The following is a 27,884-nucleotide window of genomic DNA, read 5'->3' on the forward strand; positions in this document are numbered from 1 at the left end:
CTCTTTTGCACTCTACTGTACTTGAAAATCACCATTGTTCCACTCTGCACTTAAGCCTTTGCACTCTGAATTCTAATTTCTTAACATTGTACTGTATGTTATGTTGTTTACAATGCACAACATTGTAAATTCTCGTGTAGTCTAGTGGCGAGTTCTTGCTGTTTATTCATTGTCAGAGTCTGAGAGTAGGTGTTGCAGGTGGCCAAGGGGGTGTGTCACTGGGAAGTGATGATGGACTACCCACTGCAGACAATTCTGAATACAGACGCAAACTCACGTCCAGTGGCAACTCCACCGTGGTCGTTATGCTGGGTTGTGGCTCAGAGGTGGAAGGCCTGTCTTGAGGAGGCAGTGGTGTGGAGCTAGGGCTGGGCACAGTGGCGGTCACGGGCCTAAAGAAACTGTCAATGGTTGATTGATGTAAGGAATGGCGATTCTGGCAGGTGATGGTGCGCTGCCTAAAAGCACGTACTTCCTCCACAAGTCCCAGGGGCCCCATCTCACTGTCGCAGTTCATGTGTTCTAGGTAGTCAAGAACGAACTTGACGTGCCCCAGGAGTGCGCTCAGCTTGGGGATGGCTGAAGCAGTGGCATGCTGAGAGGGGTCCGCATCATCGTTGCTGTCCTCATCGGAATCTTCAAGCTGGGTACTTGTACCAGTAACTGAAGATGCGATCTCGATATCAGACATGACCTGATACCCAGGATCGTCTTCATTGACATCCAACCACTTATGCACTTTGTCCACATCAATGTCGTCGCCAGCAGCATGAAAATGTACGTGGAATTCATCCACGTCAAAACCTAGAAAGTAGTACATCACATCAGCTCTGAGAAGCAGACAAGACCAACCACTTTCGAGAGTCTTCACAGAGACTTCCTTCCATGCACTGGCCCAGTTGTAGATGGCTGACTTGATGTTGTAGCAGCAAAGGTTTTCCAAAGTCCGCTGGCCTCGCGTGTCCTGTCCATCCCTATGCTCGTTCTCGTCCTTGAGAACAACCATCACCTCGTCCAGAAATTTCCGACGGTACAGCCTCTTCATTGCCACGATCACTCCTTGACCCATTGGTTGGATGAGAGCAGATATATTAGGTGGCAAAAACAAGCATCTGATGTGGCCATTCTCAGCCACCAACTCCTTGTCAGACAGATGCACAGGCGCATTGTCCAGAAGAAGGAGGAACTTTACCTGGTCTCGCAGGATTCCCAGTTTCTTCATCTGATAATGGATGACTTCCTTGACAAAGTGCTGGTGAAACCAATCTTTGAAGATCTTGGCTGTGAACCAAGCCTTCACAGAATGGTACCACACGACAGGAAGGACATCCATCACCCCACGAAGGCACCGAGGCTGCTGTGACACAACCAACAATAACAGGCTTGAGCCGGTGCATGCCATTAGCACTGGCGCAACACAGAGCAGAAAACCATTGCTTTGAGAGCTGTGGCCAGGTACACGCTTCTCCATCTCCTCTGCTAAAGTGGTCATTGGGAGCGAGCCAGTTTCATCAGCATTGTAGACTTGACAGAGTGAGGCCCGCACTGTTGATTAAGCCCTTCACCTTCTGCTAAAACTCCTTTACTCCCTCCTCGTTGGTGTCTAGAGCTTCGCCATGGGCCTTATGGTTGGTAAGGCCATGCCGTAGCTTGAAAGCTAAGAGCCAATCCTCGGATGCCTTGAAGTCTGGGGTGTCGTGTAACCTTGCGAACTTCTCGGTGGCAGCCTTCAGCTCCGTACCGCTCACCAGCACACAAGCAGCACGTTGTTGTTGATACCAAGGCAGCAGTCAACTCCTGCAAACCTGATAGTGTACATAATCTTCCTCTCCATGTTGCGTTTTGGTCTTTGATGCAAAGTCAGCCATGTACTGGGTAAGCTTGTCCCGGGATTTCATCAAACAAGGTACAGCAAGCCATGTTGAATTCATGAAGGATGCGTGACATCGACCATCCTGCATCCACCTTCTCCAATATCTCCCTCTTCTTCTCCAGAGTCAGAGCCACTTGTTTCCTCTTGTCGGGCAGCAGGGCCATCATCACACACACGAGGAAGAGGCAGCAGAGGAACAACAAAGCCTGCAGGATGTAGGGCACCACCATAAGAGTGAGCAAGTGAGTGACCCTGGTGAGGAGCGTGCACACATGATGATGGGTAGGTGAGAAATGGGGAGGAGGCAGCGTCGCCATGCCGGACGTCGGTGGAACTACGCGGCAAAACACAGCTGGTCCGCACCACGGGCCAAGTTAAAATCACGGGTGAAAAAAAAAAATTTTTTTTGCTTTTTTACATTTTTTGGCCATTTTTGGGTTCTGAAGGCCTGGGCCAAAAATATCCGGACATTGGGGAGTCCGGATATTGGGCGTCCAGATATTACAGGGGTTAATGTATATATATATATATATATATGGAGCCTCTGTGGTACAGTTGTAAAGTGTGCATTTTCATACACTGAAGAACGAGGGTTCGCGCCCCGCCAGGGTACTAAACTTTGGGAGCGTCCTTCTGGCCACATCCTACTTTGGCGGACACAAGGGGTGCTGTGATTGAACCAGTGTCACGTACTGGAATGTGTGCTTGCACCCAGTTGGCTTGTGCGAGCCAATTACACTTGGTTCACAGACTACACACACATCCAAACCCATTCCAACACTACAATTACATTTACAAGCACTTCTTACCCTACACAAAATCTCTACCTACAGCCTAAGCCACAAAGTACAGATACATTGGCTGTATCGTCTCCACTTCGGTCGGGATAGGCCGGTCCTGCAGTGGACACTCGAACGGCTGATGATATATATATATATATATATATATATATATATATATATAGATATATATATATATATATGGTATATCTATATATATATATATATATATATATATATATATATATATATATATACACATATATATATATATATATATATATATATATATATATATATATATATGGTACACACATATATATATATATATATATATATATGGTATATATATATGGTAAACATATATATATATATATATATATATATATATATATATATATATATATATATATATATATATATATATTGTTACATAGCCTATGATTTCATCATCCTTTGTGTAATTTTAACGCACAGTATGCTGCATGTTTGATCACGAGCGTGTTCTGCCTCAGTCCCCCCCTTCTACCGTTATAGTAGAGTAAGTCGTTCTTTCTGTTGTTCAGAGCGGGATTGTCAACTCTTTGTCCCCATGGCTTCATTTACGCGTCCTTCTTACAAGTTGTATCAAGCTTTGCCGGCCCCTATATAATGAGCTCAGTCTCTACATTAATTGCCACTTAGATCTACTCCTCATTTTGCTCACATCTCTGTCCTCCCCTGTACAGTTATTATTATTGTGAGTGCTCAGAAAGTCTCCAACCATCTAGCAGCTGTGTGTAATTTGAGTATAACTGTTGTTGCATTTTTTCTTGTACTGTGTAGCATAAGGTTTATTCTTGGGCCTAGTAAGGTTTTGTAATTCATGTAAAGTTCTTATTGTCAGCTATCATTAATAATAGTTTGTATCTGTAATAATTTATCTTGCATTAACTGAGCATTACCCAGTGTATTTTTATTTCATCAGGGCTGACTTAGATAAATTTACTCTTGCTAATTTTGTGTTAATAGAGGCTATTGCAGTTAACCATATATTTAACCTGTTTTTTGCCATTACATTATCCTTATGAGTCCTGAATGTTTTGTTGTTAGTTTGAGCATTAAACTTTAACTTGTAATTTTACCTAACTCTTTTATTTTGAACCTAGACCTTTACGGAACAGTAGTGATTATTAGTATTCTCATTTAAAGTGTACATTATCTTTCTCTGTTCCGTAACATAAATTTGGCGACCTCTTATCAGGATATTCAGGATATTATCATAAGGATATTGTTTGATATTTTGTGACTGTGATTTATTCATGATGTCTACTATTTCTACACTTGATGAAGCCAAAGATTTTTTGTTAAATGTGCAAACAGTGTGTGATGTAGAAAACAGAACAAAGAATGAACTTAAGCTTGTTGCTCAACAATTGGGAATTGCTGTTCGCTCTCATCATTCTAAAGATCAAATTGTTGACATGATTAATGAAAGCTTGTTTAATGTAACTCCTCCAAATGAGCAAACGCAGACTGAATTAGCTAAGTTACAGCTAGCCCTGCAGGAGTCTCGTGCTAAGGAGGCGGAGGCTCGTATTCAGGAGGCACAGATAAACGCACAAGTTGAACTTGCCAGGATTCAGGCAGACCATGAGTATCGCATGAAACAATGTGGAACTGGATCATCTAGCTCTGATGATTTTGATGTGGCTAAAAATGTTAAACTTGTCCCTCCTTTTAATGAATCTGATTTAACAAAGTATTTTCAGTTGTTTGAGAGGGTAGCTACAGGTTTTAATTGGCCCAAGGAGTATTGGCCAGTACTCCTTCAAACTGTTCTCACCGGTAAGGCTCAAGTAACTTATGCATCTTTGCCTCAGGATCAATCTGATAATTATGATGTAGTTAAGAGCTTGATTCTTAAGGCCTATGAGCTTGTTCCTGAAGCCTATAGAGTAAAATTTAGGACAACTTACAAGCAAGATAAGCAATCCCATATTGAGTATGCAAAAATCAAAGAAGATCTGTTAGAGCAGTGGTTAAATTCTAAGAATGTGGATTCTGATTTTGGTAAATTTAAGCAGATGATTTTGCTGGAGGACTTCAAAAGGTGTATCAGTAAAGATGTAAGCCTATATCTTGATGAGAAAAGAATAGATAATTTGTCTGATGCTGCAGTTTTAGCTGATGAATATGTTCTCACTCACAAGAGATATTCTAAAGAAAAAAGGAAAGCTGAGAGTAAGTACGTTGCCTCTACTCAGAGTACAGGTAACAGGAAAGAGAATAAGGATGATGTTTCTCAGGAAGTAAATACCAGCTTCACCTCTAGATTTCAGAAAAGTAAATGTACATATTGTAGTAAGCTTGGTCATACTACGGAGAGATGTTTCAGGAGACAGCGTGATGTGAACAAAAAGGAGTCTTTAAATATTCAGTCAATTGGTCTAGTGTCCACTCCTGAGAGTTCCCAGAATTCTTTAACTGAGTTAACTGAACCTGCTTTGAGGGGTAACTTAAATTCTCATGATGGAGCTCCTCTTTTGAGCAGTAACGTGGGTGACACTCTCAAGAGTTCATGTGCTAATTTCCTGTCTGATGGTTTTGTCAGTCCTCTGGACAATAATGACAGGAAATCAGTTAAAATATATTGTGATACAGGTGCTTGCCAATCCCTTATGCTGACCAGTGTTCTAGGCTCTAATGTTAATTCCTCTGATGAAACTGTAATCTTACAAGGTGTAGGGAATAATTACTTCTCTGTCCCTCTGTGCAGAATGAATTTAGAGTCTGGTTTTGTTAATGGTTCCGTTATGGTTGGGTTGGTTGAGACACTCCCAATGTCAGGTGTAACTTTCTTACTTGGAAATGATATTGGTGGAAGTCAAGTGTGTCCAGCTCCTCAGTTGTCTAGAGAGCCAGTGGCTGCGACCCAGGATTGTGATGTCCCTGATGTGTTCCCTGCATGTGCTGTCACTAGGGCTAAGTCTAAAGTTACTGGTGATTTAGAGGATAATGATGATGATGATGTTATCCTAGCTGACACTTTTCTTGCTAATTTGGACCACTCACCAGATGAGGCAGTACCCCGTAGTGTTGATAATTTGTCTCGTCAAGAGTTGGTTGAGTTGCAGGTTGCTGACCCTGAGTTGAAAGGTCTAGCTAACTCTGCTTGCAGTGAGGAAGAGTCAGCCGGTGCTTCTACTTGTTATTATATAAAGTCAGGAGTACTTATGAGGAAGTGGAGACCCCCAACAGCATCAGCCGACTGTGAATGGGAGGTTGTACATCAAGTTGTCATCCCTCGTGTTTGTAGGCAGGATATCATTAGAGTGGCTCATGATTCCAGTTTGGCAGGACACCTTGGAGTTAGGAAGACTGTGGCACGCATTTTGAAACACTTCTACTGGCCAGGTATCTTCAGGGATGTTTCCTGGTATTGTAAGTCTTGTCACACCTGTCAAGTTGTGGGGAAGTGTAATCAGACCGAAAAGGTTGCACCTCTAGTTCCCATTCCTCCTTTTGAGGCGCCATTCACCCGTGTGTTGGTGGATATTGTGGGCCCTCTTCCTAAGACTTCTTCAGGATTTTGTTATGTGTTGACCCTGATTGATATGGCTACTTGTTATCCTGACGCCATTCCACTTAGAAATATCTCAGCAAAGAACGTGGTTAAGGAAATGCTAGGGTTCTTCACAAAGTTTGGTCTGCCCAAGGAGGTACAGTCAGAAGTAATTTCATGTCAAATGTTTTCAAGCAGTCTCTGAAAGAGTTGGGCATCACCCAGATCACGTCTTCAGCTTACCATCCCCAGACCCAAGGAGCGTTGAAGAGATATCATCAAACACTCAAATCGATGCTCAAGAAATACTGTTTGGAACATCAGAAAGATTGGGATAAAGGTCTTCCATTCGTTGTATTTGCTGCAAGAGAATCTCCAAGTGAATCACTGGGCTTCTCACCCTTTGAACTACTGTTTGGCCATGAAGTAAGAGGACCCCTTAAGCTACTCAAGGAATGCTGGCTGTCGGAGGAAGATGATGTCAACCTGCTGGAGTATGTGATGAAGTTCAAAGAACGGCTGTCCACTGCTTTACAGCTGGCGAGAGAGAATTTAGGAGCTGCTCAGAAGATGAAGACTTGGTATGATAAGAAGTCCAGGTTACGCCACTTTCAGCCAGGAGATCAGGTTTTGATTCTGCTACCGGTGCATGGGCAACCACTTCAAGCCAAGTTTAGTGGTCCTTATTTCGTGGAGAAGAAACTCAGTGATGTCAACTATGTCATCGCCACACCAGATCGTAGAAAGAGCAAGCAACTATGTCACATCAACATGCTAAAGTTATATCACAGGCGGGACGAAAATAATCCAGTCTGCACTGTAGCTGTTCCACCCGAGTCTGCAAGTGAAGCTCTCCCATGTAGTATGAGCCTGAGTGATAGTTTGGGGAAGAATCCTGATATCATGAATGATCTCCAGACTAAGCTTTCTCATCTACCTCCCGAGGAAAGGCAGGAGTTTTCGGCATTACTGCAGGAGTACCCGCAAGTGTTCCATGCCACTCCAGGAAGAACTACTGTGTTGATGCATGATGTCGATGTTGGAGACGCAAAGCCAATTAAACTGCCTCCTTACCGTGTGAACCCAGTGAAAGTTCCTCTCATCCAGAAGGAGCTTGGCTACCTGTTGGACCACAAGATGATTGAGCCCTGTCAGAGCGAGTGGAGTTCTCCTGTCACTCTAGTCTCTAAGCCAGGTGGGTCACAGCGGCTTTGCATTGACTACAGACGTGTTAATCAGATAACTAAAACAGACACTTACCCTCTCCCTCGTGTGCAAGATTGCATAGACAAGATCGGAAAGGCTAGGTACATAAGTAAGTTTGATTTGTTAAAGGGATACTGGCAAGTACCTATGACTGAACGTGCTAGGGAGATCTCATGTTTTGAACACCCTGTATCTTATTACAGTAAGAAGTTCACTCCACCTCAAAAGAACTACTCAACTATTGAGAAAGAGCTTTTGGCCTTGATTTTGGGTTTACAGCATTTTTCATTTTATTTGTGTTCTGGTTTTGACCCCATAGTCATTTATACCGATCATAACCCACTGAAATTCCTTAGTAAGTTTAAAGATAAAAATCAGAGATTGACAAGATGGAGTCTACTTCTTCAGGAGTATTCATTAGACATACAACATGTAAAGGGGAAAGAAAATGTTATTGCAGATTGCTTATCTAGACTTTAGACAGATTGTTTTAGAGTAATAAGAAATTTCCTTTGTAAATTTCTTTTTCTTTGTGGGGAGGTGTTACATAGCCTATGATTTCATCATCCTTTGTGTAATTTTAACGCACAGTATGCTGCATGTTTGATCACGAGCGTGTTCTGCCTCAGTCCCCCCCTTCTACCGTTATAGTAGAGTAAGTCGTTCTTTCTGTTGTTCAGAGCAGGATTGTCAACTCTTTGTCCCCATGGCTTCATTTGCACGTCCTTCTTACAAGTTGTATCAAGCTCTGCCGGCCCCTATATAATGAGCTCAGTCTCTACATTAATTGCCACTTAGATCTACTCCTCATTTTGCTCACATCTCTGTCCTCCCCTGTACAGTTATTATTATTGTGAGTGCTCAGAAAGTCTCCAACCATCTAGCAGCTGTGTGTAATGTGAGTATAACTGTTGTTGCATTTTTTCTTGTACTGTGTAGCGTAAGGTTGATTCTTAGGCCTAGTAAGGTTTTGTAATTCATGTAAAGTTCTTATTGTCAGCTATCATTAATAATAGTTTGTATCTGTAATAATTTATCTTGCATTAACTGAGCATTACCCAGTGTATTTTCATTTTATCAGGGCTGACTTAGATAAATATACTCTTGCTAATTTTGTGTTAATAGAGGCTATTGCAGTTAACCATATATTTAACCTGTTTTTTGCCATTACATTATCCTTATGAGTCCTGAATGTTTTGTTGTTAGTTTGAGCATTAAACTTTAACTTGTAATTTTACCTAACTCTTTTATTTTGAACCTGGACCTTTACGGGAGTGTACAGTAGTGATTATTAGTATTCTCATTTAAAGTGTACATTATCTTTCTCTGTTCCGTAACAATATATACACGCACACACACACACACACATATATATATATATATATATATATATATATATATATATTCATTCATTGCCAGACGCCATGTATCCCAAACGGAGTGGCCAAGGGCTTAGAGTTAATTGTTTTACGGGGAGGGGCACTAATCCTCCACCAACCCTACTTGACACATAGGGAGAACGTTATGCCAACAGCATCTGGTGTTCCCAGGCGGTCACCCATCCAAGTACTAACCAGACCCAACGTTGCTTAACTTCGATTATCGGACGGGAAGCGGTGTACTCAATTTGGTAAGCCGTTATATCTATATAAATATATACCGGTGTATATATATATATATATATATATATATATATATATATATATATATATATATATATATATATATCTGTATATATATATATATATATATATATATATATCTTTATAAGTATATATATATATATATATATGGAACCTCTGTGGTACAGTGGTACAGTGTGTGTTTCATACATGAGTGAACCAGGGATCACGCACCACCAGGGTAATAAACTTTGGGAGTGTTCACCCGGCCACGTACTGCATTGGCGGACACAAGGGGTGCTGTGGTTGAACGAGTGTCGCATACTATAAAGAATGCTTGCACCCAATTGGCTTGCATGGGCCGATTACATTTGGTTCACAGACTACACACACATCCAAAGCCACTCCAACACTACAGTTACACTTATAAGCACTTTCTACCCTACATACAATCTCTACCGGACAGCCTAAGCCACTTGGTAGAGATACATTGCCTGTATTGTCCCGACTTCGGTTGGGATAGGCCGGTCCTGCGGTGGATACTCAAATGGCTGCTGCTGCTGCTGCTGATGATGATGATGATGATGATATACATATACACTATATATATATATATATATATATATATATATATATATATATATATATATATATATATATACTATATATATATATATATATATATATATATATATATATATATATATATATATATATATATATATATATATATATATATATATATATATATATATATATATATATATATATATATATATATATATATATATATATATATATATATATATATATATATATATATATATATATGTCTATCTATCGCCAGACGCCTTAATCCCGTTTGGGGTGGCCACAAACAAATCGCCTCCAAGTCGCCCTGTCCCCCGCCAAATCACTGCCCTGTTCCCCACTCACACCCCCTCTCTCATATACCTCTCCACCCCATCCCTCCATCTCATCCTCGGCCTCCCCCACCCTCTTCCCCCCTCCACCTCACTCACATACACTCTCTTCGTCAGTCTTTCACCCTCCATCCTCTCCACATGGCCAAACCACCTCAGTGTGTTCCTCATAACGCTTCCTATCACATCCACATCCACACCACAACGCTCCTTTATATCCTCATTCGTCAGCCTGTCTATCCACGTGACTCCACAGGCTCCTCTTAAATAACTCATTTCCACTGCTCTCACTCTTGACTTGTGTCCTTCCAACAGTGTCCAAGCTTCACTTCCGTACGTTAGAGTTGGTATCACAATACTGTCATGTAGTAACTTTTTCACTTCCATGCTCACTTCCCTGTTTCTTATCACTGCTTTCAAGTGACCAGCAACCTTTCTTCCCTGCTGTACCCTTTCAAGCACTTCACCCTCCAAACCTCCATCCTTACTCATCACACTACCCAAATACTTAAACGTACTTACATTTTCCAATTCCTCACCATCTAACCTCGCTGTACATTCACTATCTTCACCTCTCTCAAAGACCATCACTTTACTCTTCCCTACATTCACCTTTAGGTTCCGTTTCTTACACACTCTCTCAAACTCATCCACCAAGCCTTTCAGCTCCCCTTCGTCTTCACTTAACAACACAGTATCATCTGCAAACAACAGTACAGGGAGTTTCCAAACACTATCCTCTCTCACCAGGGCCACTCCAACATCCACTACCCTACCTTGTTCCTCTTTTATTACCCCATCCATGTACAGATTGAACAACCATGGAGACATGACACATCCCTGTTTCAAACCAACTTTCAAAGAGAAAAATTCACTTAGTTCACCATCCACACGCACTGCAGCCTTCGCACCATCGTACGAGGGGTGATTAGAAAGAAATGACAGTGAGTCCATAAACTTTTATTAGCATGAAGAACTATCAAATAAACTTTTATTAGCATGAAGAACTATCAAACTATGACTCACATTCCTTCAAAGTACTCCCCTCCAACCTCTATGCAGCGTTTCATTCTCTTTCTCCACTTCATGAAGCAAGCGTGGTACTCTGAAGACGGTATACTTCGGAGTCCTGAATTGACGGTCCGTGCCAAGTCTTGGATGCGATGAAATTGCTTCCCAGCGATGGCAGATTTAATTTTTGGAAACAATCAAAAGCCACAGGGAGCCAGGTCAGGGGAGTAGGGTGGGTGGGGGAGCAGAGTTATACCTTGTTGTTCCAGGTACTGCATAGTGAGGTGAGCTTTGTGGGGTGCAGCATTGTCGTGGTGCAGCAAAAGGCGAGACCGACGGCGGGTTGGTGCGGTGTTGGCCTTGTGTTCCAAGACTTGTGGAAGGACCTGGTCTGTGTAGTATTAGGCTGTGATAGTGGACTTTTCAGGCATCACATCCACGCATATTGGTCCTTGAGAATTGAAAAAGATGGTGAAAAGGCGCTTCCGGCTGCGAAATCCTTCCTTCAAAATCTGAGGTCGAGGGTCTTCATCGCCCAACCACACCATGTTTGACTGCTTGTCACGGGTTGTGAAGAATGAAATCCAACACTAATCTCCAGTAGCAACATCTGAGAACCGTTTTGGACCATTTGGTTCAAATTCAGCAAGCCAGACACGACAAATCCTCACCCGTTCAGCCTTTTGCTCATCAGTCAACAAATGGGGTATCCATCGACAACACTTCTTCCTCAGGTGTAATTGTTCATGCACGATGTCATATGCACTCCCATAACTGATATCAAGCTCCAAGGATAAGAACCTAAGAGTTACAGTTGGATCCTCGTCAATGATGGACCGTGCACGGACAGTTGTTGCTTCGGTCACGGATGTCCGGGGGCGTCCAGAGCGTTGTTCATCTTTCAATTCAGTTTTTCCTGCTGTGAAAGCACGAATCCATCGGGAAACAGTTTCCAGGGAAGGAGTAGTGTCTGGATAAACTTGTAATAAATCTCCTCGAATCTCTGTTGCTTTCTTTCCCAGTTTCCACCACATAAAAATGTAGAACCTGCAGCCTTCTTTCGAGTAATCCATGTTTCTGGCCAGAGAGCAAAAACAAGAGTGAAGCATTCACTCACAACAATAAAACAAGACAAGTCAGGCATACGGCGACAAGTTCAAACTCGTAAGGACAGGCAACTCTGCACTCTCCTTGCTCCCCTACCTCCCATCATTCGAGGTTTTCATGTTATAGCACGAACTGTCATTACTTTCTGATCACCCTTCGTACATACTCTTCACAGCATTCAACAACTTCCCATCTACTCCATATATTCTTAACACTTTCCACAATCCTTGTCCATCCACCCTGTCATATGCTTTCTCCAAATCCATTAAAGCCGCATACAACTTCTTTCCCTTCTCTAGAAACTTTTCCACTAAAGTTCTAAGAATGAATATCTGATCTACACAACCTCTTCCCTTCCTAAAACCTCCCTGTTCTTCTCCAACTAATTTCTCTGTTCTTTCTCTAACTCTGTCTATAAGTATCCTTCCATACACTTTTCCTATTATACTAAGAAGACAAATGCCCCTGATTACCACACACTTCTTTTTCCCCTTTTCCTTTGTACAAGGGAATAATTATACCTGACTTCCAATCCTCCGGGACTCTACCTTCCTGCCAGGCCAATCTGCACATCTTCCACATCCATTCTACTACTATCTCTCCCCCATGCTTCAGCATTTCACCACACACTCCATCAATTCCTGGGGCTTTCCCCGATTTAACTTTCTTCATTGCTTCCACAACTTCTATCCTACTGATTTCTTCCTGTCTTCTCACCTCCCTCCTTCTCCCAGCCATTCCCCAGCCACTTATACTCGCATTACTTCCATCCTCTACGTTCAACAATTCCTTAAAGTGTTCTCTCCATCTGCTCACTTTTTCTCCCTTCTCCACTAGTAATCTACCATTTTTATCTTTCACTCCCCTGCTAACTTCACTTCCACCCTGTCTTACTCTTTTCACTTCTCTCCAGAACATTTTCTTACAGTCCCTCCACTTTACACTCAAATTCCTTCCAAATTCCTTATCCACTCTCTTCTTACTCTCTCTTACTAATCTTTTCACCTCTCTCTTCCTTTCCACATATAACTCTCTCTTCCGCCTCTCAACTTCTTCCACGCCCCTAATTCTCATCCATTCATTGTATGCTTTCTTCTTTTGTGCCACAGCCTGTTTCACCTCTTCAGTCCACCACGCTGTTCCTTGCACCCCCCTCCGTCTTCTCTTCCTTCCACACACCACATCACATGCTGGACATATTTCTTCTGTAAATATCTTACACATACCTTCTACGTCTCCCATCTGCTTCAATTCATATTTGCCCAATCGTTCCTCCACTTCTCTCTTATACTCTGCCTTTTTCTCATCCTCTTGTAACCTTTCCACTCTCCTTGCAACTACTCCTTCCTCTCGTCTTTCCCTTCTTCTATTTCTCCATCTTACTTACATTCTAATTCTGGCCACCACCAAGTAGTGGTCAGAAAGTCCACTCCCCCAACCTCTATACACTCTTGCATCCTTTACACATCTTCGCATCCTTTCATCCACACACACATAATCAATCATTGCCTTCCTTTCATTCAGTTCACCACCCACCCTTCTCATCACTCGCCATGTATACCTGTGGATCATTTTATGCCTGAAGAGGGTATTGGCTATCACCAACCCCCTCCCAGCACAAATGTCCACTAACGCACTCCCATTCTCATCTATCTCAGCAGGCACACCCCACTCACCAACTATTCCATCCACCTTCACATAACCAACTTTACCATTCATATCACCAATCAAAAACACTCTCTCATTCCTTCCAAACTTTTCCATGCACACTTCCACATTTGTCCAGAACTCTTCTCTCACTCTTCTAGCACGATCTTGCGTTGGCGCATACACACACACAATCGCCCACATTTGTATACCAACTTTCAACTTTACCCACACAATCCTTGACCCAACTGATCCATACTGTCTTATGCTCTTCTTCCATCTTTTACTCACAACTATACACACTCCTTCCTTTGGCCTCTCATTCTCATCTACTCCTGCACATATACCCCAACCATACTCCCATTCTCTCACACTTTCTCCTCTCCATTTTGTTTCAGTTATTCCACATACATCCATTTTCGCATCCTCAACCACCTGGACAATCTCTCTCTCTTTCACCTCATCATTCGCTCCTCTTACATTCCATGTACTCATTACCAAGTCCTTTGTCCGGTCCTGGGTCGTCATCGTTTTGTTAGTCCTTGTCCGAGGCTTCTTGTTTGTTTTTTTAGTTAGTTGTTTTCCAGGGAGGGGCACTAACCCTCCGCCAACCCTTTTAGTCGCCTTTTACGACAAGCAGGGATACTGGAGGACTATTCTTGAAACCCCTCCTACCCCCAGGGGGGGTATATATACAGTATATATATATATATATATATATATATATATATATATATATATATATATATATATATATATATATATATATATTCATTTTTTTTTATTCATTGCCAGACGCCCATGTATCCCAAACGGGGTGGGCAAGGGTTTAGAGTTAATTGTTTTACAGGGAAGGTCACTAATCCTCCACAAACCCCACTTGACACGTAGGGAGAATATATATATATATCCAGTATCTCTCTCTCTCTCTCTCTCTCTCTCTCTCTCTCTATATATATATATATATATATATATACAGTAATCCCTCTAATATCCGACATAATAGGGCCATAGGTAGGTCCGGATAGTGGTCCTGTCCGGATATTTGGCCCCAGCTTATGGACTTGTAATTATGGACCCTAACTCAGAGAAACACCTATATAACTCCCTCTGGACATGCATAGCACCTATTTAAGACCCAAATCACACCAATAAGGCACATAAAAGGCTGAAATAAATGCAAAAGAAGCATAAAATGAGGTTTATGAGGTAGGTTCATACAATATTCAACATTCTGGTTACTGGCTCCTGGACTGGTACTTATGGACCCTAACCTAGCCTAACTCAGAAAAACACCTTCTTACTGCACATGCATACCTCCTAACACCCTATTCACACCAATAAAGGACATTAAAGAGTGAAATGAGGTGTTTGAGGTATGTATAGTATTGAATAAAGTACAGTATGAAACATTCTGCCTACTTACAGCAAGTCCATGGCCATCTCGATGAATAACTGCCTCTTCTCGGACTCTGACAGTAAGAAGGATTTCCTGAAGCACTTCCAGTACACTGTTCATGAAGTCTTGCACTGAACTTAGTCAATCGCACTCAGAAGTCCGTTCTCTTCACAGTGTGTACTCTTGTCTAACTTATGCTCCATTGTAACTTACTAAGTATTGCACTCTGCACTTTAACTTTTCCCACTCTTCTAACCATTTTCTAAAGCAAAAACAAACAAGTCTACGTTAAATTTAGTTCCAAAATTGTATTCTCACTCACAACTGTAAATCCTTAACCCGCCGCGTCCTGGAGACGTGAATTCATGTCCTCACATGATGTGCACTCATATCCTGGAGATGTAAATTAACGCGGCAACATTGCAAGGTCCCCAATTTGCACAATTTTCAATTTTCATGAGTGATTTCGCTAGTGATTTTTGGCACGTATACGCGGGACACCTTCCTCTATTCCTCAACAAGATGCCAAGCAGGGACAATGCCTTACACCGCATTACCTCTCCCCCCCCCCACACGCCATTGTCTCAGCAATTCGCCTGTTACCAGTGACCTGGCCAATAAAGACATTCAGGGCCAGTGATTCCCCAATCGATGACAATGTGGAGGACAAAGTTTGCATAGCATTAGAGGAAGAAACAGTCAGAAATGATGATCAGGTAATGTGGGAAAAAAATGGTCATGAATGGTGACGAGTTAGTGAGTGAAGCTATGCTTATAATGCCTATATTACTGTTTGCAAACCAAAATACTCTTGTCTATCTATCTATTGCCAGACGCCTCAATCCCGTTTGGGGTGGCCACAAACAAATCGCCTCCAAGTCGCCCTGTCCCCCGCCATTTCACTACCCTGCTCCCAACTCACACCCCCCTCTCTCATATACCTCTCCACCCCATCCCTCCATCTCATCCTCGGTCTCCCCCTCCCTCTTCCACCCTCCACCTCACTCACATACACTCTCTTCGTCAGTCTTTCACCCTCCATCCTCTCCACATGGCCAGTAACCCCCCCTGGGGGTAGGGGGGTTTTCAAGAATACTCCCCCAGTATCCCTGCTTGTCGTAAAAGGCGACTAAAAGGGTTGGCGGAGGGTTAGTGCCCCTCCCCGGAAAACAACTAACTAAAAAAACAAACAAAAAACAAACAAGAAATACTCTTGTACTACATATAAATTCGTACCAAGTAAATAAATAAATACTGTTTATGAGTGGATAAAGTAGTTACCCTCCCATAGAACTCGTTTTCTTTGGTGCCAGCCTGTTAGAAAACACAGTCAGCTAAGGAGGTACTCATACCTGAACTGAGTATTTTAAACCTCAGGTGAGCGATTTCTCTATGAATTTTCGATGTTTCTCACCAAAAGCAGATGTTTGAGCCAAAAAAAAAGAAGGTCCAAAAATGTTAGGAATGGGGCATACCACTGCCCAGAAAACGTCGGGATGGGGCAGGTTAACACAACACACTGTTTTTTTCACTGCACAACACTGTAAATTCCCGTGTGGTCTAGTGGAGAAGTTCTTGCTGTTTAATCACAGTCAGAGTCTGAGAGTATCACTGGCAGGTGACCTAGGGGTGCGTCACTGGGTCGTGGTGATGGCATACACACTGCAGACGACTCTGAAGACAGACGCAAACTCACGTCGAGTGGTGACTCCACCGTGGCTGATGTGCTGGGCTGTGGCTCGGAGCATGAGGGCCTGTCTTGGGGAGGCAACGGAGTGGAACCAGGGCTGGGCACAGCAGGGGTCACGGGCCTGAAAAAACTGTCAAGTACCGACGATTCTGACGATTGATGATGCGCTGCCTGAAAGCACGCACTTCCTCCACAAGTCCCAAGGGCCCCATCTCCCTGTCACAGTCCGGGTGTTCCAGGTAGTTGAGAACAAACTCTAGGTGTTCGCGGAGTGCGCTCAGCTTGGGGATGGCTGGAGTAGAGTCATGCTGAGAGGAGTCCGCATCATCATCGTCGTCCTCGTTGGAATCTTCAAGCTGGGTACTGACACCTGCAACTGAAGATACTATCTCCATATCAGACAATGTCTGATACCCAGGATCGCCCTCGTCATCATCCAACCACTCACGCACTTCGTCCACATCAACATTGTCGCCATGCGCACGAAGACGTGCATGGAAGTCATCCACGTCGAAATCTAGGAAATCATACTCCGCATCCATTCCAAGAAGCAGACGAGACCAACCATTTTCTAGAGTCTTGACAGGGACTTCCTTCCATGCACTGGCCCAGTTGTAAATGGCAGACTTGATGTTGTAGCGGCGAAGGTTTTCCAAAGTCCGCTGGCCTCGCGTGTCCCGTCCCTCCCTGCGCTCATCCTCATCCTCGAGAACAACCATCACCTCGTCCAGGAACTTTCGTCAGTATAGGTGCTTCGTTGCCACGATCAATCCTTGATCCATTGGTTGGATAAGAGCAGTAGTATTAGGTGGCAGAAACATGCACCTAATGTGGCCATTCTCAGCCACCAAGTCCTTGTCGCACGGGTGGGCAGGTGCATTGTCGAGGAGAAGGAGGGCCTTTACCTAGTTGCATGGGATTCCCAGTTTCTCCATCTGGTAATGTATGACCTCCTTGACGAAATGGCGGTGGAACCAGTCTTTGAAGATCTGGGCTGTGAACCATGCCTTCAAGGAATGGTACCAGACGACAGGAAGGACATCCATCACCCACGAAGACACCGAGGATGCTTTGCACGGCCAACAATAACGGGGTTAAGCCGGTGCATGCCGTTAGCATTGGCACAACACAAAGCAGATATCCGTTGCTTGGAGAGCTTGCGGCCAGGTACACGCTTCTCCATCTCCTCAGCTAGAGTGTTCGTAGGCAAAGAGCAATAGAATAAACCAATTTCGTCAGCGTTGTAGACTTGACTGAGAGTGAGGTCCTCCCTGTCGATCAAGCCCTTCACCTTGTGCCAAAACTCCTCTACTCCATCCTCGTTAGCATCCAAAGCTTCGCCATGAGACTTACGGTTGGTAAGGCCATGCCGTAACTTAAATGCGAAGAGCCAACCCTCGGATGCCTTGAAGTCTAGGGTGTCGTGAAACCTTGTGAACTTCTCAGCAGCAGCCTTCAGCTCCGTACCACGCACCATCACACCAGCAGCACGTTGCTGTCTATACCAAATCAACATGGAGCGGTTGACTTCAGCAAACTTGGGAGTAAACATCATCTTCCTCTCCACGTTGCGTTTGCTTTTTGACGAGAAGTCAGCCGTGTACTGCATGAGTTTGTCTTGGGATCTCTTAATATCAAACAAAGTAGATCGGGCCAGGTTGAACTCACAGAAGATGCGTGAAGAAGACCATCCCACATCTACTTTCTCCAATATCTCCCGCTTCTTCTCCAGAGTCAGTACCACTCTCTTCCTCTTCTCAGGCGGCGAGGCCATCATCACACACACGAAGGAGAGGCATGAGAGCAGCATGAGTGCCTGCAGCAGGTAAGGCACCACAACAAAAACAAGCACGAGGGCAGCCATGACGACGAGCGTTCACTGACGACAAGAGACAGGCGGAAAGTGGGGAAGATACAGGGGCGCTCTAGCGGTCGTCAGAGGAATGACGTGCCACAACAAAGCTGTCTTGCGCAGCGTGCACCAAGTTCAAATTACAAGCGGGATTTTTTTTTTTTTTCGAATTTTTTGCGGTTTTCGGACCATTTTGGGAATATTAGATCCCGGGACGATTATGTCCAGTTAGTGGGGATATCCGGAAAGTGGGCATCCAGAAAGTAGAGGGATTACTGTATATATATATATATATATGTAAGTAATCCCTCCAATATCCAACATAATAGAGCCAAAGGCATGTCCGGATAGTGATCCTGTCCGGATATTGGGCCCCAGCCTCCTGGACTTGTACTTATGGACCCTAACTCAGAAAAACACCTATACAACTGCATCTGGACATGCATTGCACCTATTTAAGACCCAAATCACACCAATAAGGGACATAAAAGACTGAAATAAATGCAAAAGAACCATAAAATGAGGTTTTAGAGGTGAGTTTTTTCAATATTACACATTCTGGGTACTTACAAGTCCCTGGCTCCTGGACTGGTTTGAACCGCCAGTTTGCAGTCCGCAGTTAATCCTCTGCACTCTAGATTCTAATTTCTTAACACTGCACAACACTGTAAATTCCCGTGTGCTCTAGCGGTGAGGTATTGCAGTTTATTCACTGTTTATTCACAAAAAACAAGCACCTGTGGCTTGCACTGCTATAAGTATCTGCTCTCGATCGGAGTTTGGCTGTGACTGTTGATGATGGGGTAACAGAGTTGCCAGATCGCAACGCCCACATTACCAATCTCCTCAACTTTCATTACCAAATTTAACTTTTCATTATCCAATTCGTAAAGCTAGCATTTATTCTTCACTAATTATATATACAAGTGGAAATACATGTAATCACTCTCCTTACAATTAACACCATGTTGATTATTTTCACTCAATGTAGGGTAGCAGATTAATCAGAGAGAGCAAACAATCCACCATCTCCATCCTGTGTATCCTCATACATGTGAAAAATCCATTTGGTAATGCATTACTCTGATTCATTTCCAAACGAATTTTTCATTACCAAATTGGCCCAAACTTGGTAATGAAAAATACCAAATGGCAACCCTGACAGGGGAGGGGGGAGGGGGAGGAAGGAAGGGGGGAAGGGACCATGGTGTAACAGCTGTTTGGCGCCACGTGGCAATTTCAAATTACGGGAGAAAAGAAAGATTTTTTTCGATTTTTTTTTTGCGGTTTTTGGCCCATTTTGGGAATATTGGATCCCAGGACGATTATGTTTGGTTAGTGGGGATGTTCGGATATTGGGCATTCAGATATTAGAGGGATTACTGTATATATATATATATATATATATATATATATATATATATATATATATATGTATATATAGGTGGTGGATGGGGGCACCCATCCTCCACTCATTCGATGTAGAGATGCCATATGATCTCTACACTGACAAGCCAAATGTTTTGCTTTACCCAGGAAACCATTTACTATGCTGTGTGGTTACCATATAACCAGCATTTCTGGCAGGGTTAAGTGTCCCCCAGATTCACCTATCGAAAATCACTTAACCCATCACGTCCCAAAGTTTTTCACACCTCCGACACCCCCCAATCCCGAGCTATTTTGGACAAAAATTTTTTTGGCTAAAACTTCTGCTTTTGTTGAGAAACAAAAGAAAATCTCCAAGAAAGGGCTTACCGTGGTCCATTAGTGGTCGGAACAGGTGAGGTCCCTTGCGCCAGGTATTGTATTCTATCACTGACGTGTGAGTCGCTCACGTTTTCTATGGTAGGAAATTTTGGGAGAAACAACAAACATCACCTCTACATTTATTGAATTTGAACTAATAAACAATAAGAATAATAATATAATGGATTTCAGTGACATATATATGAAAAATATGCATTGTACCTTCGCGCGAGCATAGCGAGTTGGGTCTGAGTGGTAACATGCTATGTGCTAAGTTTCATGTTTCAGTCAACATATCATTTCTTCTACTTGTATACTTCTGTTTCAGTGACATTTTACCATTTTTTAATGTTTGTAAATGTTTTCAGCTGTTTTCATTCATTACGATGACATGTAGCATAAGTATAGCGCACATCTGCTTACTAAGCGCACTCGCTATGACTCGTATTTCAACATACCCAATTGTTTTATCACTTTCATATTATTGTTTTCTTTACATAGAACCTTTCCTTCACCACTGTAAATGTTTTCAATTATTTACATTCATTACGAGGGCATTTAACAAAATGCTAGCGCATATTCACATAGCAAGCACAATTTCAAACACTTGTGTTTCATCTTCTACTTTATTTTTTCACTCCAAATATACTTTCCCACTTACATTACACACGTTTACACCCTATAATGCACTATACATAGTTACTGGCATTATTTATTCAAATGAGAGTCGGAATATCGCAAGAAAATACCCTCGTAATGAATGTTTTGACAAAGATAATACTCAAACACTTACATACTAATTTTTCACTTATATTACACCCATTTCCACTTGTAGACTCCGATTTACATATTTACGGGCCTTATTCATTCTACTGAGCGTCAGGAAATCGCATCTATATACACTTGCTAGGAATATTTTGACTTAGAATATATTTCAGCACTTACAAAACTTTGAACTTATATTACACCCGTTTGCATTTTCCATACTAATATTTACATATTTAGGGGCCTTAATTATTCCACTGAGCGTTAGAACATCGCATCAAAATACCCTCGCTAGGTATGTTTCCACTTAGATCATATTTATACACTTACATAGTGTTTTTGCACTTATGTTAGACTCGTTTGCACTTTATACAACTGTTTACAGATCAAAAGACCTTATATTTACACTGAGCGTCTGTCACGTTTATTTCTGAGTAACAGTGTCCTATCGAATTCACACCATATTAGAATTGCATCAAGGTGTGATACTCGCTGAAACATGAGTGAATACAGAGACCCACGTCACACTCGACGCACTCATAGCGGGTGTCTTTCCTCTGAGTGGTGAGTCTCACCCAGGAATTGCCACACACATGACACCTGCACTGGGGCCTTGGTCTATTTGGCTGGGGAGGGATATGAGTGGGGAAATGGCAGCCGGATATTCTCAGGAGAGTTTGGGCAATAGGGGCAGTGCGGGTGCGATGTTGGGGCCTTTCAACAGCATACCGTGCAAACATCTCTCTTGTGAGCTCCCTCACAAACCCTTCAAAGGTTTCCTGAACTCCTGTTGTCACGGCGTGCAGGTGGTGGCAATTCAGAGCAGTGATATCTAGCAAGTGAAAGAAAAGTTTCTTATACCACTTCATCGTGGCACACTCAACCATCGATATCATGGAGTCTGACTGGTCCACCAGGCGCATGTTTATGTTTTAATCTAGGACACAGTCAGGTTTCCATATGTGCCGCCTGTTCTCGCTCTGGTAATCCACGGAATCTGTACGGTGCATCAAGGGGCGGTGAACCGTGGACAAGAGGCTTACTTCTCTATTATGGTTCCACACAGTTGCAAGAATGTTGTTGGCCTTGAAGAAGACAACCTCATTTCTGTCAAGTTTCCGCCCTACCTTGACCATGTGACGCCAGTTCACCTTGATGGTACCACAGATTCCCGTTTCATGCCTGTGTAGATAATGAGCGAGAAGAGGGCTAGTGTATCAATTGTCCAGGTAGAGGACGTGACCATGATGAAGGTAGTCTTCTATCAATGTCTTTACCACTGCTCTCGACAGTCCAATACTCCGATCTTCTATTATGTCTGTCTGTGCACCGGTGTACAAGACTATGTCTTGCACATAACCAGTCCTACAGTCACACAAAACAAAGATCTTGAACCCAAAACGGTGCCTTTTGCTGGGTATATACTGCCTAAATGAAATATTTACTCTCCACAACACGAGACTCTCGTCTATGACGAGGTCTCTATAGGGATAAAATGACGAACGAAATGTTTGCCTCACTTGATCAAAGACCAACCTAATTCTCCTCATCTTATCCATGTCGTTCGCATTTGCAGGATCATCAGCATCGTAAAAGTGGAGGTGACTTAGAATTTGTTGAAAGCGATTATGGCTCATGACTTGGCCAAATATTGGTGTCGGCATAACAGGGTCCCTTGTCCAGTATGCCGGAATTCTGTTCTTTCGCATAATACCCATCAAAAGGACCAGGGCAAAAAATAGGAACATTTCTGAAAGGGAGACAGGGTAATCATTTATGATAGAATGCCTGCTCCTTGTTCCCAATCTTTCACTCTCACGGCGGTTGCAAAACGGTTGGTTTGGTCAACTATCTCCTCCATGAAAGGCTCACTGAAAAACATGTGGAAAAAATCCAGCCTGGTGGAATTAGGGTGAATTCCGGGAGCAATGCAGCCAGCGTGCCCCTGCTCAGTGAAGGGGTGAATGTGGGGAGAAAAATCACTCCCATCCTCCCAATTCCAAGACACAAATCCCTCGTCCCCATCGTCCCCATCAGCACCTTCGTCTGGTTGGGGAGGAGCTGCTGGTGGGGGAAGTTGGAGAGAAGGAGTGCGGAGGGCTTCCCCACTCGCACTCCTCTTCCCTTGGCCTTTACCCTTTCCCTTTCCCTTCCCCTTACGGCCTTGAGGAACATTAGGGGGCTGTAGGGATGAAGTTCGGGAATATTGGGGAGCATAAGACGTGCTGGGGAGTGGTTCCTCCCCACCTTCCCCCTCCATCACAACACCACGTGATTTTTCACTCACCCTCACTCGCCCATGTGTTAGGGAATATTGGGGAGCATAAGATGTGCTGGGGAGTGGTGCCTCCCCACCTTCCCCCTCCATCACAACCCCACGTGATTCAGGACGCACCCTCACTCGCCCACGTGATACACCCCGCCGCCTCACACCACCACGGGAGAGCGATGACTCACTCCCGCCACTCTCACATTCCGTACTCCTCCCTGCACTTTCCCTTTCACTGCCCACTCCCTCCACGGCACTTCCTACCTCCCCAAACAAAAGACTAGGCCCATACCTGCTTGTCCGACGTGGTGTGTGCTCGGGGCCACGATGAGTTATCACCTCACGTCCGTACCACGTGGCAGCACATCCCACGGCTCCGTCCTCGTCCTCGTCCTCGTCATCAAATTCAGCCTCCACATCACGTTGGGGCTGGGCAGAGGATGTTCCACATTGTTTTTTGGCCAGCTGCCCCTCTCTAGCAGCACAGTAAGTCACGTACTACCGCTTCCTGGGGACCTCCTCATCACTGCTGGTGGTTTACTCCTCTTCTGGCTGCACATAATCTTTGTCTACAACCTCGTCGTCCAGTGGGGAATCGCTGTCGCCTGTAAAGGCGTCCAGGGCAGCTTGAATTTTGCCCTCTGAGAGACCTCTCTTTGCCATGTCTGAGCAAGACCGCTGCTAACAGATAAGTGACCGAGCCGCGGGTGAGCGTGGGTCGTGCAGGGTCACCGAGTGTCCCTGCCTGGTGGCAGGTAGGGGAAGGTCGAGCGACCCTACGTATCGAAAATCAAGCACAAATTTTGAAAATTGTGCAAATTATGCACCTTGCAGTTGCGCGACATACCGGTATGTTGCCAGGACTGGCAAATGCAAAACGTTGCAACATACCCATATGTTGACGGGACACCTCGGGTTAATCATGGCAGTCGTTTCAGAGAGCCTCGGAGGGCCCAATACCTGCTCAGGGCCCTAACCAAATGGGGAGATTCGCATGACCATGTGGAATGTGAGAGGTGTGAGTCAGGAGAGCAAGAAGGTGGAAGTGGTGAATGCGTTCAAGAGTGCGAGATATGCCGTGATGGCACTGTGTGAAACAAAAATGAAAGGGTGTGAAGTAGAGGAGTGAGAGGGTGTGAAATATGTAAGATCTGGAATGAATGGGAAAAGAAGATGCAAGGCAGGAGTTGCTTTGTTGATGAATGAGGTGTAGCAGAATGGAATGAGAGACTACAAATGTGTCAGCTCGAGGTGTATGTATGTCAGGTTCATGTTTGAGAAGGTGAAAGTAGTAGAAATTGTAGCATCTGCACCGTGAGAGGACAAGAGTGAGAGAGAGAAAGACAGGTTTTGGGATGAGCTGGATGAAGTAGTGGGAGAAATGCCTAGGAGCTATAAAGTGATTATGATGAGTGATATGAATGGAAGAGCAGGCAATGGTCCTGAAGATGACATAATAGGTCGTTATGGAGTACCAGAAAATGATAATGGGAAGCGACTAAAGGATATGTGTCAGGAGCGGAGGTTGTGCAATTATAACTCGTATATCAAACACAAAGACGCACATAAATACAGTATACTGTACATGGTATAGAGGGAACGGGGATCGTATTGAAGGAAGACTGATTGATTATGTGCTCGTAGAGAGGCCGATGATGGGAATGGTTACTGATACGAGGGTCGTGAGAGGACGATGTGGAGGTCTGTCAGATCATATGATTGCAGTATGCAAAACCAAGCTGAGAGGAGTGCGGTGGATCAGGAGAGAGAAGCAGTTAGGGAGAAACACTGAAAGTTGAGAAGCTGAGGATCAAAGAAATGGCAGATGATTACAGGACCAAAGTAGAGGAGGAGTTAGAATCAGTGAACTGGTATGAAATGGATCTGGATAGCCTGTGGAATGTATACAGGGATTGCTTAGTTAGGAATGCTAAAGCGGTGTGTGGTGTGACAAGTGTAACAACAAAGAAGAAAGGTACAGCATGGTGGGATGAGGAGGTTAAGAAAGCAGTGGAGGAAAAGAGGAAAAAGTGGCTAAAGTGGTTACAGGACAGGGGTTCAGTTGAAATAAGAACTCAATACATTGAGAGCAAGAGGAATATAAAGAGATTAGTGAAAAAGAAGAAGAAGGAGATAAATGATGATCTAGGAAGAAAAATGAATGCAAACTACTCTGAAAATAGGAAGTTATTCTTGAAAGAGGTGTGAAAATGTAGAAATGAAAGCGGAAAGAAATGTGATTGTGTGAAGGATGTAGGTGCTAGATTTTTAAACATGGGATGAAGTAAGGACCAGATGGAAAGAATATTTTGAAAGCCTGATGAATGAGCATAGAGAAAGCAGAGCGGCTGTAAACATGACTGGTTGGGGGGGGCGGGTGCAGAGAAGGAATGCAGTGCCAGGAGACGTGACATTCGCACAGGTGAAGAGTTCTGTGAAGCAGCTGAAAAATGGAAAAGCAGCTGGGGTTGATGAAGTATATGCAGAGATGCTTAAGTGTAGTGGACAGAGTGGAATTAAGTGCTTGTTGGAGATATGTATGAAGGCATGGATGAGTGAAACTGTGCCTGCAGATTGGAAAAAGGCTGATTGTACCCCTGTACAAAAATAAAGGTAAGTGAAGTGAGTGCAAGAATTATCGTGGCATAAGTTTATTGAGTGTGGTAGGGAAGCTATATGGAAGAATTATTATACAGAAATTAATAGAGATATCAGAGGTCCTAGTGAGTGATGAACAGGATGGCTTTAAAAGTGGCAGAGGATATGTGGATCAAATATTTGCAGTGAGACATAGCAATGAAGGCTTGGGAGAAGGACCATAAGGTGTTTATGGTATTCTGGGATCTGGAAAATGCATGCGACAAAGTGGACAGAGAAGTATTGTGGAAAGTTCTGCACATGTACGGTTTAGATGGTAAGCTGCTAGGTGCCGTCAAGAGTTTTCATGATGGCAGTGAAGCATGTGTAAGGGTTAATGGGCAACTAAGTGAATCATTCACGATCCGTGTGGGCATGCGACAAGGTTGTGTGATGTCCCCATGGTTGTTCAATATATATATATATATGGATGGGGTGATGAGAGAAGTAAAAACACAAGTAATGGAGAGAGGGATGGCTTTGGTAATGAGTGGTGATGGCTGGAATATCTCAAGTTTGTTGTATGCTGATGATGCAGTACTGCATGCACATACCGAACAAGAACTTGGTAGGCTAGTGCAGAGTTTTGCTGATGTCTGTGAGCGTCATGCCTTGAGAATAAATGTAGGAAAGAGTAAAGTGATGGTTATTGAGAGAGAAGATGACTCCCTTTGCAATTTATACTGAAAGGAGAGAGACTGGAATTGGTGAGAGTTCAAATAATTGGGTACAGTGATAGAAAGGAAAGGAAAATGTGAAAAAGAGGTTGAAAGTAGAGTGACACGAGGAAGAACAGTAGCTAGTGCAATGAAGGCCTTGATAAGAAAGAGAGGCTTCAGTGTTGCAGCTGCACGAGGCTTACATGAAGGAGTGTTACTGCCATCTTTAACAGATGGATGTGAGACTATGGTGTGGCGTGAAAATGAAAAGTAAAGAGTAATGGCAGTGGAGATGGGACTGCTGAAGAATGTATGTGAAGTACAGAGGGTGGATAGAATGGGAAATACTATGATCCGTGAAAGGTGTGGAGTGAGGAAGTCAGTGGACACCAGAATCGAAGACAGTGTACTGAGATGGTATGGTCATGTGGAGAGAATGGATAACAATGGAGTGGTGAAAAAGGTATATCTGACCCAATTTGGAGGAGGGAGGAGGGAAGGTAGGCCAAGGAATAGGTGAAGAGATAAGGTGGATTAGTGTGTGAGGAAAAGAAGTTTGGAAGTCCATGACGCTAGGAACTGACAAGAGATCGAGCTGGTTGGATGAATGTTGAGGGAAGTGCATGATCAGGGATTTGGCACCCCTTTTTAACGTGGGAGCGTCAGGATTGACTTAATCGGATAGGTTTATGTGAAGCTACTGATCATGGTGAATGTTTTTGGCCTATCCAATAAAGCAAGGATTCCGGGGGCTTGAATGATGAGTGAGAGGAAGCGTGGCCCATTGAATAGGGCAATATTGGGTTGTCTGGACATTGCTACTCATCACCCTGCCCTAGAGTGGGAAAAGAGGTCCGGATGATGATGATGATGATGATGATGATAATGGTGATTTTATATATATATATATATATATATATATATATATATATATATATATATATATATATATATAGCATTACATAAATATATCCGATTGAGTCAATCCGGACGCTGCCACGTTAAAAAGGGGTGCCAAATCCCTGATCATGCACTTCTCACAACATTCATCCAACCAGCTCGATCTCTTGTCATTTCCCTAACCTCACCGACTTCCAAACTTCTTTTCCTCACACAATCATCCACCATATCTCTCCACCTTCTCCTTGGCCT

General features: G+C 43.4%; 1 pseudogene; it reads right to left on the reverse strand.

Moving 5' to 3' along the window:
- Positions 1-8,927: 8,927 nt before the first annotated feature.
- On the reverse strand, positions 8,928-9,045 carry LOC145396624 (5S ribosomal RNA; annotated as a pseudogene).
- Between the last annotated feature and the right edge of the window lie 18,839 nt (positions 9,046-27,884).

Source organism: Coenobita brevimanus, chromosome 38, assembly GCF_032717465.1.
Source record: "Coenobita brevimanus isolate Jiangsu-jjx chromosome 38, ASM3271746v2, whole genome shotgun sequence".
Taxonomy (NCBI): domain Eukaryota; kingdom Metazoa; phylum Arthropoda; class Malacostraca; order Decapoda; family Coenobitidae; genus Coenobita; species Coenobita brevimanus.